Source organism: Echinops telfairi, unplaced genomic scaffold (assembly GCF_000313985.2).
Source record: "Echinops telfairi isolate 266 unplaced genomic scaffold, ASM31398v2 ScPeMD7_23;HRSCAF=83, whole genome shotgun sequence".
Lineage (NCBI taxonomy): Eukaryota > Metazoa > Chordata > Mammalia > Afrosoricida > Tenrecidae > Echinops > Echinops telfairi.
This window is the reverse complement of record NW_022103920.1, coordinates 40,007,755-40,020,461: the sequence shown is the minus strand read 5'-3', so window position 1 is coordinate 40,020,461 and position 12,707 is coordinate 40,007,755. Positions and strand designations below refer to the sequence as shown.

At 46.6% G+C, this 12,707-nt stretch overlaps 1 pseudogene; it reads left to right on the top strand.

Annotated features, from left to right (window-relative positions):
* The first annotated feature begins 178 nt into the window (after window positions 1–178).
* LOC101662330 lies at window positions 179–817 on the top strand (annotated as a pseudogene).
* Window positions 818–12,707: the final 11,890 nt, after the last annotated feature.

Genomic DNA, 12,707 nt, shown 5'->3' with positions numbered 1-12,707 from the left:
TAGGAGCGTTGGTGCTCTCAGAGATGATGGGGTGGGAGGGTAGTGTGGGAATGTTGGTGCTATCAGAGATGAGACTGTTTTTGTTACTAGTAATTTGGACTCACCCAGCAGCTGACCCTGATGCCCCTTCTCAAGTTGGAAAAGGTTGGGTCAAAATAAATGGAAAATGGGCGGGATCATGGCGGCTGCTGAGAGTTGGGGCTGCGAGGAGTGGGAAGAGGAGGAAGAACAGTTGGTTTTGGTGGAATTGTCAGGAATTATTGATTCAGACTTTCTCTCAAAATGTGAAAATAAATGCAAGATTTGGGGATCGACACTGAGAAGCCTACCATGCAGGTGCTTCTTTGCTGGGGAGCATGACGACGCTCTTGGGACCTGTGTTATATTTGAAGAAGATGGGGAGGAACATGTGGGTGCTGAAGGCAATAATAAAACAACGTTAAAATACAAATGCCATACAATGAAGAAGCTCAACATGACAAGAACTCTTCTGACAGTAAAAAAGGCAGGCGAAGAGAACATCGGTGGTGTGGAATGGCTGTGAATCAGTGACAGTAATTCCTGCAATAGACCCAGCATGATTTGTAGCTTTCTACAGGAAGACGAAGACATGGTAGCTTCAGCCCCACACAAATCTTTAGAGTTGAAGGAGCAAGATACTCAAATGAAAGACAATTCAGGCCTGAGTTATGAACAAGAGAAACCACTGCACTTGGACATAGAGGGTTCGAGTCCTCTTATCGAGATCCCTTTTGATACAGAAGGTTTTGTTTTTATGGATTCTCAAGATGGTATGTTGGAAGCCGCACCTCGATGAAATGTTCCTCCTAATACTGCATATCATGAACTTGGTAGTTTTTGCAACTGCCAGTTCCATTTATTCATCTATTTTATTCTTTTTGTTGGCTTTCTTATTATAGCAAAACCTGATATTGCAGTTATTCCAAGACCAAGCATGAATTAAAACCTAAACCCCAAACTGGCTAAATTAATCCTAGACTCATCTCTAATGAATCCTTTAAATTTGGTTGTTTGACTAAGGTAAGTATATTAGTTTTCAATTACAAGCACCATAAATGACCATAAACTTGTATGTTGGCCACCACGGAGTCACAGCTAATGGTGGGTGACCCCAGGAGTAATGGGACTTGGAGGACAGAGTGAAGATTCTTCCAGCGGAAAAGCTTGATGCTATTGTGCATCCGACTGCATCTTTTGCTCTGTAAACCACACAGTTAAGTGAGCCTGGTGCCAGATTAGATCTGACAAAGCTTACTGGGTCCTGTGAGTGTGGATGTCTTTCCGACCCTCTGATTGCTGCTGCGGCTGCCCAGGCAGAGAGGGCATTGCCACTGCCGACCGCACCTTCTTTTGTGTGGGACCGAAGGAAACTTCTCTCGTGGTTGTCAGTCTGGCATAGCCAGACGGACTCCTAATTGATACATTATGCATTTTTTAAAACAAAAAAAAAAATCTAGAGAAGTCTAAAGAAGTAGAGTGGAAGATTATTGAGATTGTTAATCCTACAAAGGAAATTGATCTAGACTATCATAGTTCTGTTAGCATCAACTCGATGTCACTGAATGAGTAACCTTATGTTGGAAAGGGAGAATAAAGTCGTAAAATTCTGGAAAATAAATAAATAAATGAAAAATGGGCTACAGGAGAAAGAATAGGTTCAGGTAAAGGACTGAGTAAATGGATTCTGCAGTGGGGAAAACCCCATATGATGATGATGTCTAAAGAGAGACTCGGAGCAAGGGAATTCCTCTATTTGACCCTTGTAGCAACAGTCTTCCACTTTGTGATGGATTATAAATCCTCGCCTGGATGCCTGGGGCTAGGGTCCCATTTGGGTGTGAATTTTCTTTTAAGTTAATGAGGCAAGATTAGGCTGGGATGTACGAGGGGGCTTCACAAAGTTTATGGACAAATTCCATTATCCTTTCATTGTATTTCCCCCACATAGTTTTTGAACCACCTTGTAAGTAAGTACCACCTTTTTCGAAGGCATGACGCAAGTCCTCTCTGCCTGTTTCCTGGGGGGTGTGGTATGCATGCACCATAGCTCCATCTCTTGCTTCGGATCCTGCGTCAGGGTCATCTTTGTCTAACCTTTAGCTCTTGAAGATTTGAGCCAGAGGCCTCTCTTCTGACCTGGTGCTATGGTTTCCATGAGCCTTGTGAACCAGCAGCTTGTCATCTGACCTGCTGATTTGGGCTCATTTGTCCCTGCTCGTATGATTGAAGAAAATCTTCTCAACTCATACCTGACCCATGGGTTTGAGACTTGCCAGGCTCCACAGCTGCACTAGCCATTTTCTTGGCAGTTTGTGTGTTCTGTCAGACATTATGGCCAATTACAGAACCCTCAAGCAGGAAGGAGAGTATAGATGAGGGAAAGAATAGCTGATGTCAGAGAGGATGGAGTGATAGAGTAATTTGGAAACGTTAAACATTTGGTACATCTTTAACCTCCACTTCAGATGGACCAGTCTTGAGCTAAGTCCTCTAAAAGAAATGATTTATGTACTTTTCTGTAGATGAAATTGCTGTCAAAGGGAATATACATTTAAAGAAATTTTAATTACCACAACTTGCCAGCAGAGTATGAGAATTACCATTTCTCCACAGCCTCATCTGTATTTTTTATTTTTTATTTTTCCATTCTGATAGGAAAACAATTAATCTCCTGATTATTTTAGTTGTGTTTCTGATTATTGATGACTTGTATTTTCTTTTGTAAATTGCTAATTTTTCTATTAAGGTGTTCATCATTTTCTTATTGAATTGTTAAAGCCTTTTGTATTTAAGTAATGTAATTCTTTGTGTTGTGAGTTGCAAGATCTCTTTCCAAATTTATTATTTGTATTTTAACTTAACTTATTGTGGGTTTCTGTGTGTGTGTGTGACTTCAGAAGTCTGTCTGGTTCATGCAACCATACCGATCGTGGTTGCATCAGCAGGAGGCTGCCAGAAATTCAAGTCAGACCCAGAGGAAGGGGATGAGCAATGTCACAGCAGACATCAGATGGATGTTGACTGAAAGCAGAGAACAGCGGAAAGATGTTTACTTCTCTATTGACCATGCACGGATCAGAACAAACTGTGGGTCACATTGAGAGGGATGGGAATTCCAGACCACGCGATTGTGCTCGTGTGGAACCTGTACGAGGACCAAGAGGCCGTCATTCAGACAGAACAAGGGACCCTGCATGGTTTAAGATCAGGAGAGGTGTGTGTCAGGGTTGCAGCCGTCGGCCACCCTCAGAGCATTCTGTGTGCTGGCGCACCGTCTGGGAAGCTGGACTATCTGCAGGAGAACATGGCATCAGGGTTGGAGGAAGGCTCGTTAACACCCGTGATGCTTGCCCGTGAGGAGGACTTGAGGCACTTGCTGATGAAGATCGAAGCCTTCAGCCTTCAGTTGGATGACAACTCAATGTAAAGGCCACTAGGATCCTCACAGCTGCACCTGTAGGTAACCTCACGATAAACCGAGAGTAGATTGAGGTTGTCAAGGACTTCATCTTGCTTGGGTCCACAAACAGCGCTCATGGAAGCCGCAGTCAAGCCATCAACTGCTGCACGAGGCCGTTTTACAGCGGTGCAGAGCAAGGACGTCACGTTGAGGACCATGGTGCATCTGACCCACACCAGGGTATCGTGTTCTTAACCGCCTCATATGCATGGGAGGCGTTGGGAGACTGGAGCAGAATTGATGCCTCTCGGTGAGGAAGCTGGTGAAGAACGCTGACAGGACCATGGACTGCGGGCAGCAAGCAAACGTGTCTTGCGAGAAGTACAGCCAGAATGCCCCTGCCAGTGAGGCCGGCGAGACTTCATCTCGTGTGCTATGAACTTGGTATCAGGGGAAACCAGTCCCTAGAGAAGGGCCGTGTTTGTTAAAGTAAAAGGGCAGCGACAAGAGTAAGACCCTGGCTGGGAGGGATTGACACAGCGGCTGCAAAAATGGGCTCCGGCATAAGTACCATTGTGGGGATGGCGCAGGACACAGCAGGCCTGAGGTAGGTAAGGTCACCCTGAGATGGAGCTGATTTAGGAGCACGTAGCAGCCCCAGCTACATTTGGATTAGTCCTTTCTTTTATGGAGTTAAATACATGTCAAAATAAAAACAAACTAAGAAATGTCAAAATAAACTGGTGGAATTTTACCGGGCACTGTCAAAGACCGTCAGCGCATTGTTGTGAACTTTATGGCGTGGCTGTTGTAGATTGATGAGGCATACTTTGATTTCCATGTGTGTGCTTCCGTGTATCTCTGAAGGGGCTTAGCCACTTTAAAATGCACAGGGACATCATCGCAGGCCAGAACTGGGGATGCACATTGTTTTCTTCAACCACAAAGCATTGACAACTCCCTTCATGAAAAGCTGTATGTAATGGAAGTTGGAACAAATGAGTTTAATTTTTTTTTGAAGAGTGAATCCTATGGTCCTGTTGATGTACTTTATAATTGCAGTGATAAATTTTCAGGAAAGCTGTGGCACTCACCCAAGGTTCTAATATATGGTAATAGAAATGCCACAGCCAATCATCCTCCCCCAAAGCAGGCAGTTTCCCACGGAATGGTGTCCTGGGTGTCAGGGCAGAGTTACTATATTGTAAGGAGGGCACTCCAGGCAAATACATAGTCTGGTTCTACCTAGGACGTTCGGGTGAAAGCTCTGTTTGGGCTTCCAAGCTGATGTGTGAGGTTGAACCACATGTGAGTTCAAAACCTCTTCTTTTCTTTAGAGTTCAACCTAAGAATCCTTCTGTCTCCTTGGCCCTCCCCTGCATCTGCTTGGCCATCCCAATGTTTATCCTAAGAGGTGGGGAGAGGAGAGACTCTTGCCATGTTCATGTAACTAATAGTTGCCCACTTGGTTGTCCCAACACACCTATCACTTCCATCTGAGTCCCTCCTAGTCGACGGTGTCCCTGGGGAGCCCCATCATGGATGGGAACCAAGGTCCTAGATCAATTGGCTTTTACTCTTTTGGTTTTGATAAATGATTTCACCAGCAATGAATAAATATGGTAACTGGTATCACCTACTTATGTTGGTAGGAAACCAGGTTAATAGTGTAACTGTGAGATCAGAGCAGGGTTTGGAAATAGTCTTTGCTATGGAGCCTTTCCATTGTGGGTTTGGTGGTCCACTCCTTAGGGGGCGGACTTCCTTTGTGTAATAGATCAGGGACGCCTACAATTGGGAAAGATGTGATCATTTTTCTTCTGGGCCATTCAGTTCCATTCGTTCTCCCTCTCCCCATTCTTATTCAGTGTCACAAAAGCCAGAGAAACACTCCTGGGAGTGCTAAGGAGGGGGAGGAGCAAAGCCCAAACCCTCTTTAATGGGCAAGGCTCATTTGCAAGGACTTCAGTCTTGTGACTCATTGGACTCATTGGACTCATACTTCCTTCCCAGTGGGTGCTCGCAGCAGGTAGATGGTGCCCACCTAGAAGAGTCCACACCCTTCTGATTTCTCAAGCACCTGTGAGGTGGAGAAGCCAGTCACAGTAAAGGAACTGCAGGCACATGGCAAGACCTAAAGTAATCATTTCTCTACTTGAAGGCTGGGGAGGGGAGCGCTAGAATACAACAACCGCATCGGCCTATTCATTAATTCCAGAACCATGTACCGAGCTCTCCTCCATGGCAGATGCTGCTAGAGCGGTGGGAATGGGAAATCCCAGACACATGATCTGTTTGGATTCCGCAAAGTCACTGACAACATCTGGAATGGACTGAACGGTAGTCACCAAAGGGGATGTGTTCGGGGCCACGGACTCAGTTCTGATCCATAGCGATCGTTCGCACAACAGAACGAAACCCTGCCCAGCCCTGTGCCACCCTCCCAACTTCCGATGCTTGAGCCTGTTGTTGCAGCCACCGTGTCAACCCACCAAGCACGATGTCCTTCTCCAGGGACTGGTCTCTCCTGACAACATGTCCAAAGCACGTAAGACGCAGTCTTGCCCCAAGTATATTAGGTTCTGGTCCCTGGAGACGGTGAATAGGTGACCGACCTTAGGATGGCAAAGTCTTTGCCGGTGGGATGAAAGTAGGGTTTTGAGATGTATCACTGTGCAGGACCCTACTCGCTATTTGTGCTTGACTCCTGCTATCAGGACCAGTGAACGTGCATGCTACACACAAGGTGGACACAAAGAAGCAACATACAGCGTGTGCTTCTACTGTGAAATGCAGATAGAGCAACACTTCAGGATACAGGTTATACTGTATCGCATATCAAGATGAGGTGCTTGAGAGAAGTAAGGACATGACTGTCATGAATGTGAGGAGAGGGGGTTGCTTGTGGGGAGGGGGCCCAGAGCTTGTGGGGACGAGGAGGACAGCTGTGCTACTTGAGATTTGGTATTTCTTGACCGAGAAGGTGGCTCACAAGTGTTTGCTTTGTGATTGTTCATTACACTTCACGTTTGTTTTGAATACTTTAATCTAAGAGTATTATATTCCACAATTTAAACAGGTTTTTTTTTTTAATTTTTTACATATTTTTTTTAGAAAAAGATAGATAACACTTGTAAAATGCTTGGCATCGTGCCTGGCCCATATTAAGAGCTCAGCAGATGGCAATTTTCCTTACTGTTATAACCCCGTTGTTAGAGCCACGCTGTCTCCTAAGCAACCTTCCGGCTCTTGATCAGAGCTCTCTCTCCACGGGGCCTGGCTTTGGGATGGATGTTTCTGAGGCCACTTTCCTTGGGAAAACCCAGACCAACCAAATCCACTGTCCTTTAGTGATCCCAACTTCCGCCAACCCCTGTGTTCGAGTAGAGCTGCCCCACAGGCTTGGCTGTGACCTTCACAGACACAGATCACTGAGTGGGTTCAAACGGCCTACCTTTAGGTTCGTAGCCGTTTGCTTTACCCACGGTCCTCAAGCCCCATGAGTCCACACGGTGCCCTTCAACTGGTGTATCGTGGTTCACTCGGACGCCCTCAGATTCATCCTACAGGCGCTGCCTGATGTTGGTCAAAAAGCGTGTAACTTTGATCCCTCCTGCTGAACATTTCTGCATTCGTGCGATTCTGGGAAGCTAGATGGTTGCAATAAACTCAGCACCACACAACATGGCACAGAACCAGAGGCCAGCCAGCTGCAGGTCAGAGGTCAGATCTGATGACAAACTGGTGCCCCTAAAATAGGAACATGTGAGAACTTGGCTTTCTGAGTTTGAACGAGAGTGTTTTCTGAGGAAGGAAAGTCCCACCCAGACAGACAGTGGTGGCACAGAGAGGGACAGGTGAATCTCAGCTTAACTGTGGGTACTATTTAAACCCTCCAAGTGTGTGGCCCAGATCCTGGAACTCTGCAGAAAGGTTGACCATCACAGACTTCAGGTAACCTGAGAATGTCCCTGTTTCTACAAGCCTAATCAAGGAATGACCATTGTCTAGTTACAGAAAATGGGTACAAGAGTGCTATGGATTGAATGGCGTCTCCCCAAAAGAAATGTGTAAGCTCCAACACCTGGGTCCTTGTTTGGAAATAGGAGCTTTATTTTGTTATGGTAAGGAGACCATGCCAGAGTCCACTGGGTCCTAAACCTAATTACCGCTCCCCAAACCCACTACCATCAAGTCGACTCTGACTCATCCTGACCCAATATGGGGTCTCCAAGACTAAAGCTTGGAACAGACAGCCTCATAGTTCTCCCATGGACTGGATAAGGGATTTGAACTGACAGCCTTTTGATTCATAGCCCAATGCCTAACTCACAGCACCATTAGAGACCATTAGAGGTCCAATTACTCCTTAAATGGTGTCTTACAAAAGGTACAGGCTAGACCCAGACACACAGAGAAGGGAGACATAGGCCACGTGAGGACTCACATGCAAGCCAAAGATTTCAGGGAGATATCAGACGTGATGTGCAGTGACCCACGGGATAGATCCGTGTGGCCGAGACCTGGGTTTGGAAATTTTAGCCTCTGGAACTGTGAGATAATAAACTTCTGTTCTTCAAAGCCATCACTTGGGGTATTTTTTGTTATGACAGCATTAGGTGACTAAGACAAATAGCTAATTATAATAATAGCAAATAATTATCAGGTGCTTATAATGAGCAGGCACTGTGCTAATATTGTATCCTTGCCTCCACCCTAGGAGATGAAAAAGACAACAAACGCACTGTCACGGAGTCAGTCCTGACTCATAGCAACTGCGGGGATGTGAACTTTCTAATGGCTCTTCTCTGTCTGCCTCCGTAAACCCCACTGAACGATAGGGTGGGGCCACACAAATGGGGTCTTTGAAGCACGAATAATGGGGAATGGTTGGTTTTGCCATCTTCTTCGCAGGGAGAGGAATCCCACGATGATCGCAAAGGAAGAGACACCAGTGGCGCACACGAGTGGGATCCTTGCCCGAAGTAGCAGAGACAGTTGAGGCACCAAAGGCAGTGCCACACCAAGGCCAGGAGGAGAGCGGCAGTCTGGCTGGGCATGGAACAAGGCCAAGGACGCTGCCTGAGAGCTGAGGACCTGAGGGAGACACGGCTGTAGGCTGGGGAGAGGTGCTGCTGTCCACAGAGCATTTTCAACCTTCGTGCTTTCTGATCCTAGACTGGTGGCACCCTGTCAACTTCCCTAATTGACCTCCGTAATCATGAATATTGTCTGTGACTTCTGCGACACCTCGCAGCATAGGTTTTTATCCCCTGGCTCTGAAAGGGAGGGCACGGCCCAGTATTGGGGAATTAGTTTGAGACAGATTCTGCCCGTGATAAGCAAAAAATCCTAACAAGCAGATCCGTCCAAGATTGGATGAGGAGTCTGGAAAATCAGCAAATTCTCTAAGGAGATGACTTAGCTATTTAATAGAGGGACAATGGGGAGATTCTGGCTTTGAGTGACAGGTGGGGCTAAATGCCATTCGAGACCTGTTCCCAAGAAGCCCGAATTGTAAGTTTGGGTCTTAGTGGAGCTCAGACAGGGGCTTTCTTGCGTGCTTATTTTTTCTCTAAACACAGACCTCCCAACTTCAATACCTACTCCTGGACACCTTTGGCGGCGAGCTCGGAGAGCAGAGGCACAGTAAGCGCCTCTCCCCTGGGGTGGGCGGCGGTATGCTTGTAGTCTGTTCAGGGCCCACCTAAGTTGCATAGCGCCTTGATGATCAGCAAGGACCACCTTGCTAAGCTTCAGGTGCACAGCGATTCCCATTAGGCCTTCTCCCACGTTTCCTTTTAATTTCAGACCAGAGGCTGATCTTTTCCCGTGGACTCTCCAAGCCACGCCTCCCACAAATGGTGAACGAGGTGTGAAGCAGACGCGTGCGGCATTGACGATGGTGTTTCATGGCGTTTGGGCTGTTCAGAATCTGCCCTTTAGACTGAAATGATAGGACTGGCTTGGTTTCCAAGGTTACGGAAACTTCTGCGGGGGGGCCCCTTTCCCCCCCAGCTGCGCCCCGGGGAAACACACTCCTCCCTGGCGTCACTTGCGGGGAGAGGGGTTGCAGATGCACGGAGGTGACAGTCAGAGGGCGGGTTGACACCATAATGACTGTCTATAATTTTTGTGGGTGCAGCTGTCAGCATCAATTTAGCAATTTATTTTTAATGGAAAGATCTCGGTCTCTAGTTTTAACCACAGAAACGGTTTCCTTCCGTGTATCAATGCTAGGGGGCGTTAGGAAGGTCATGAAAGTTCCTTGCATTATTCAGTGGACGTTTCGAAGCCGAGGGCAAAACCCAATGCGGATTTCGGTTCAGACCCTCCCGATGTGCTCCAGCCCGGCCTGTCCCAACCACGGGGCGCCTCCCGCACTGCCAACACTTGCGGCTCTTTCCCTTGCGCCCCGTTTCTCGTTTCTCGCAGCCACTGATTCTGTCAAGTTTTCTCGTGTTTTAGCTACAATATTGTGGTAATTAGGATTTGTGAGCCTTTATCAATAGCTTTTTTTTTTTTGAGAATGGAATAGTAATTAAAGAAAAGGCAGGAGAAAAATTTTAAAGGCTTCTGCTCAGTTACTAATAATGTAACTAATAATGTAACTAATAATGTAACTAATAATGTAATTTGAAGGAGAAAGGCTTTACAAAAATAATTTGGTTGTTAGTATTCATAATACTAATCTAAGAAATATTACACTTAGACCACTTACAACTCTATTGCTCACACACTGTTATACGATGAAAATCCACCGAAACATGCCTGAGGTTTCTGGACGCACCCGTGTCCAGCAGGAGGCCAGAGTGGCATCGTGAGCTAACGACTGGACGGCCTGAGCTAAGCCTGGTGATGCCATGCCCCTGCCGACCACCCGCCAAGAAAATGCAGGTGTAAAGTGGACCTGCTCATCAGAGCTGGTTTTCCTGAGCCCTGCGATTCGTTCAAGGTTGATTACTTTAACGTCAGGGTAGAAACAGACCCTGGCATTTGTTCATGGGCAGAATATGAGAGCTGAGTGCGTTTGGTAATTTTTAAAGTCTTTGAAAAATGACTGCTTTAAATAAATGGGTAGAGTTTAAGGGTTGCCATACCTAGCGCTTAATTTATCGTTTCATATACAATTAGTTACGTAGGCAATTAAATTACGTTAATTCAATCTAGCTGCTTGAATATATACTGTTTTACCAGACGGAATGTCTCACAGAAGTTGCTTGTGTTCTTGTTGGGAACTCTGTTTCCTGAACGCAGAAATACCTCCACCTGCTTTGTGTGTTGGCCGCAGCAAAGGCCTCATCCTTGGTGGCACACTTCACCGGTGTGTGTGAAGTGCTTCACCGTCAACAGAAAGGCTGGCAGTTTGTACCCACTGGGCAGGTCCCCGGGAGAAAGGCTTGGCCAAAAAAATCACAGCCAAGAGAACCTGGGGGTGGGGTGGGGGTGCGGGTGGGGGTGGGGGGGCTGTTCTGCTCCATCTCAGGGAGCCACGCGCTGCGAGTTGGAAATGAACTCGAGGGCACCCAAGCCTGACGGCAGTGAGTTCCTGGGCTTTGGGGGTGACTGAAGTGGTGAAACACTATGCTGCTGACCAGTGTGGGGTTCAAGTCCAGCCATAGGCCCCGAGGAAGAAAGACTTGGTGACCTATTTCCCAGATCCCAGCCATTAAAAACCGCCTGGAGCCGAGTTTGCTCGACACACACCGGGTCGCTCTGAGTCAGGCACTGTGGTAGCAAAGTTCTTACTTGGGTGGGGGAGTGGTAAGCCCCACCCTCCTGAAATTGGCACATTTAGAATCCTTGCTTGGATTTTGTTTTAAGTAGTGAGAGTTAATGACAACCTCTGGTGGCCGATCCACAGAGAAGCTTGAGACTCTGGCTTATCCGGGAGACAAATGTCATTAGTAGGCTAAGAAAGATGAATGAGTGACATTTAGATATTGTTTCACATGCTACTCTCACTGATTTCACCTCATTGGATGGTGGTAAGGCAGGGGGACTTATCCAAATATGATGGGAGTTCACAGTTTGGCCAAGGACCAGATTTTTTTTAGTACTTTGAAATATTTAAAAACATTTAAGAGAAGGGGATCTTGACCAAACAGCAAGGAGGCACAGATAAGATGGCTCACAGGTCTTCAAATGGGAAGTCAGCATTTGCTTATCTGATTTACAGAATACTGTTATACTTGACGTAATCAGATTGCATAAACTTTATCATTCCTCACATAATTTAATTACATAAATTATGCCATGGAGGCTTACATAATTCATATAATTACACGATTTGCTTATTCCGAAATATAAGATATACAATGGTGTGCTTAGACGTCAGTGTATGTTAAGCGCAACTCTGGAAGCACATCTATTCATAGACAGCAGGGCTGGACAACCCACGGGAGCTGGATGTCAGACGCCCTCCATTTGGACGCCTTACGTCACCAGTAATCAACAAGTGCCTTGAGCCACTCGCTCCGGAAGTGAAAGAAATGCAAACATTTAGCCCAGTGCTCGCAGAACAAACATGAGTGAGGCAGTGTACTCGGTTATTAACCGTGGACCACGAGCCAGACCCAATACCTAGAACGTGTGCTCAGCATACCCTGTGTGTCCCACAAGCGAGCAAGAGCCACGGTCCCCCAAGGTGCCGTGTCTCCAAGAAAGGCAGAGAGCAAGAACCAGAGGGGACACTCGGGTTTCACCTAAGTGCGGTCCCTCTTCTTGGTGAGAAGGGTACAAACGATCTCCTTCAAAGTTGGCCGAGAGGGGAGGCGCGTGAAGGCCAAGGTAAGCACCCAGGACCTGCAGGCCATTTGGCCCAGAAGGGGCTGGGGCCAGGCTGTTCCACAGACAGATTACAGGTGGGGGCCTCTGCAGCCTGGGCTCCAGGCCGACCTGAGGGCCTTTTGTGGCCTTGGGCTAGGTAGTCAAGCCTCAGGGTTTTGTTTCTTCATCTATAGAACTGGAATAATAATCTCTTCCCTGGAGTTCTGCTGCAAGGATAAGCAATGACACATAGTAGGGATTCAATAAAAGGGAAGGACATTTTTGAAAGTCATCAAGCCTTTATTTATATGCTCAGTGCCGTACTGTACCTTAAACCCCATCTGTTTGCACTACTTTGCTTGGAAATGAAGTATTGTGCACCGATGTGTTACCAGCTAGAACGCCTTGAATTACAAGTAAACAACCCGACAACTCAAATTAATGTTAAGATAAAGTATTGGCTCATGTGACTGGAAAGTTCCATGATGATGTAAGCACTAGGAAAAGCTCCATGATG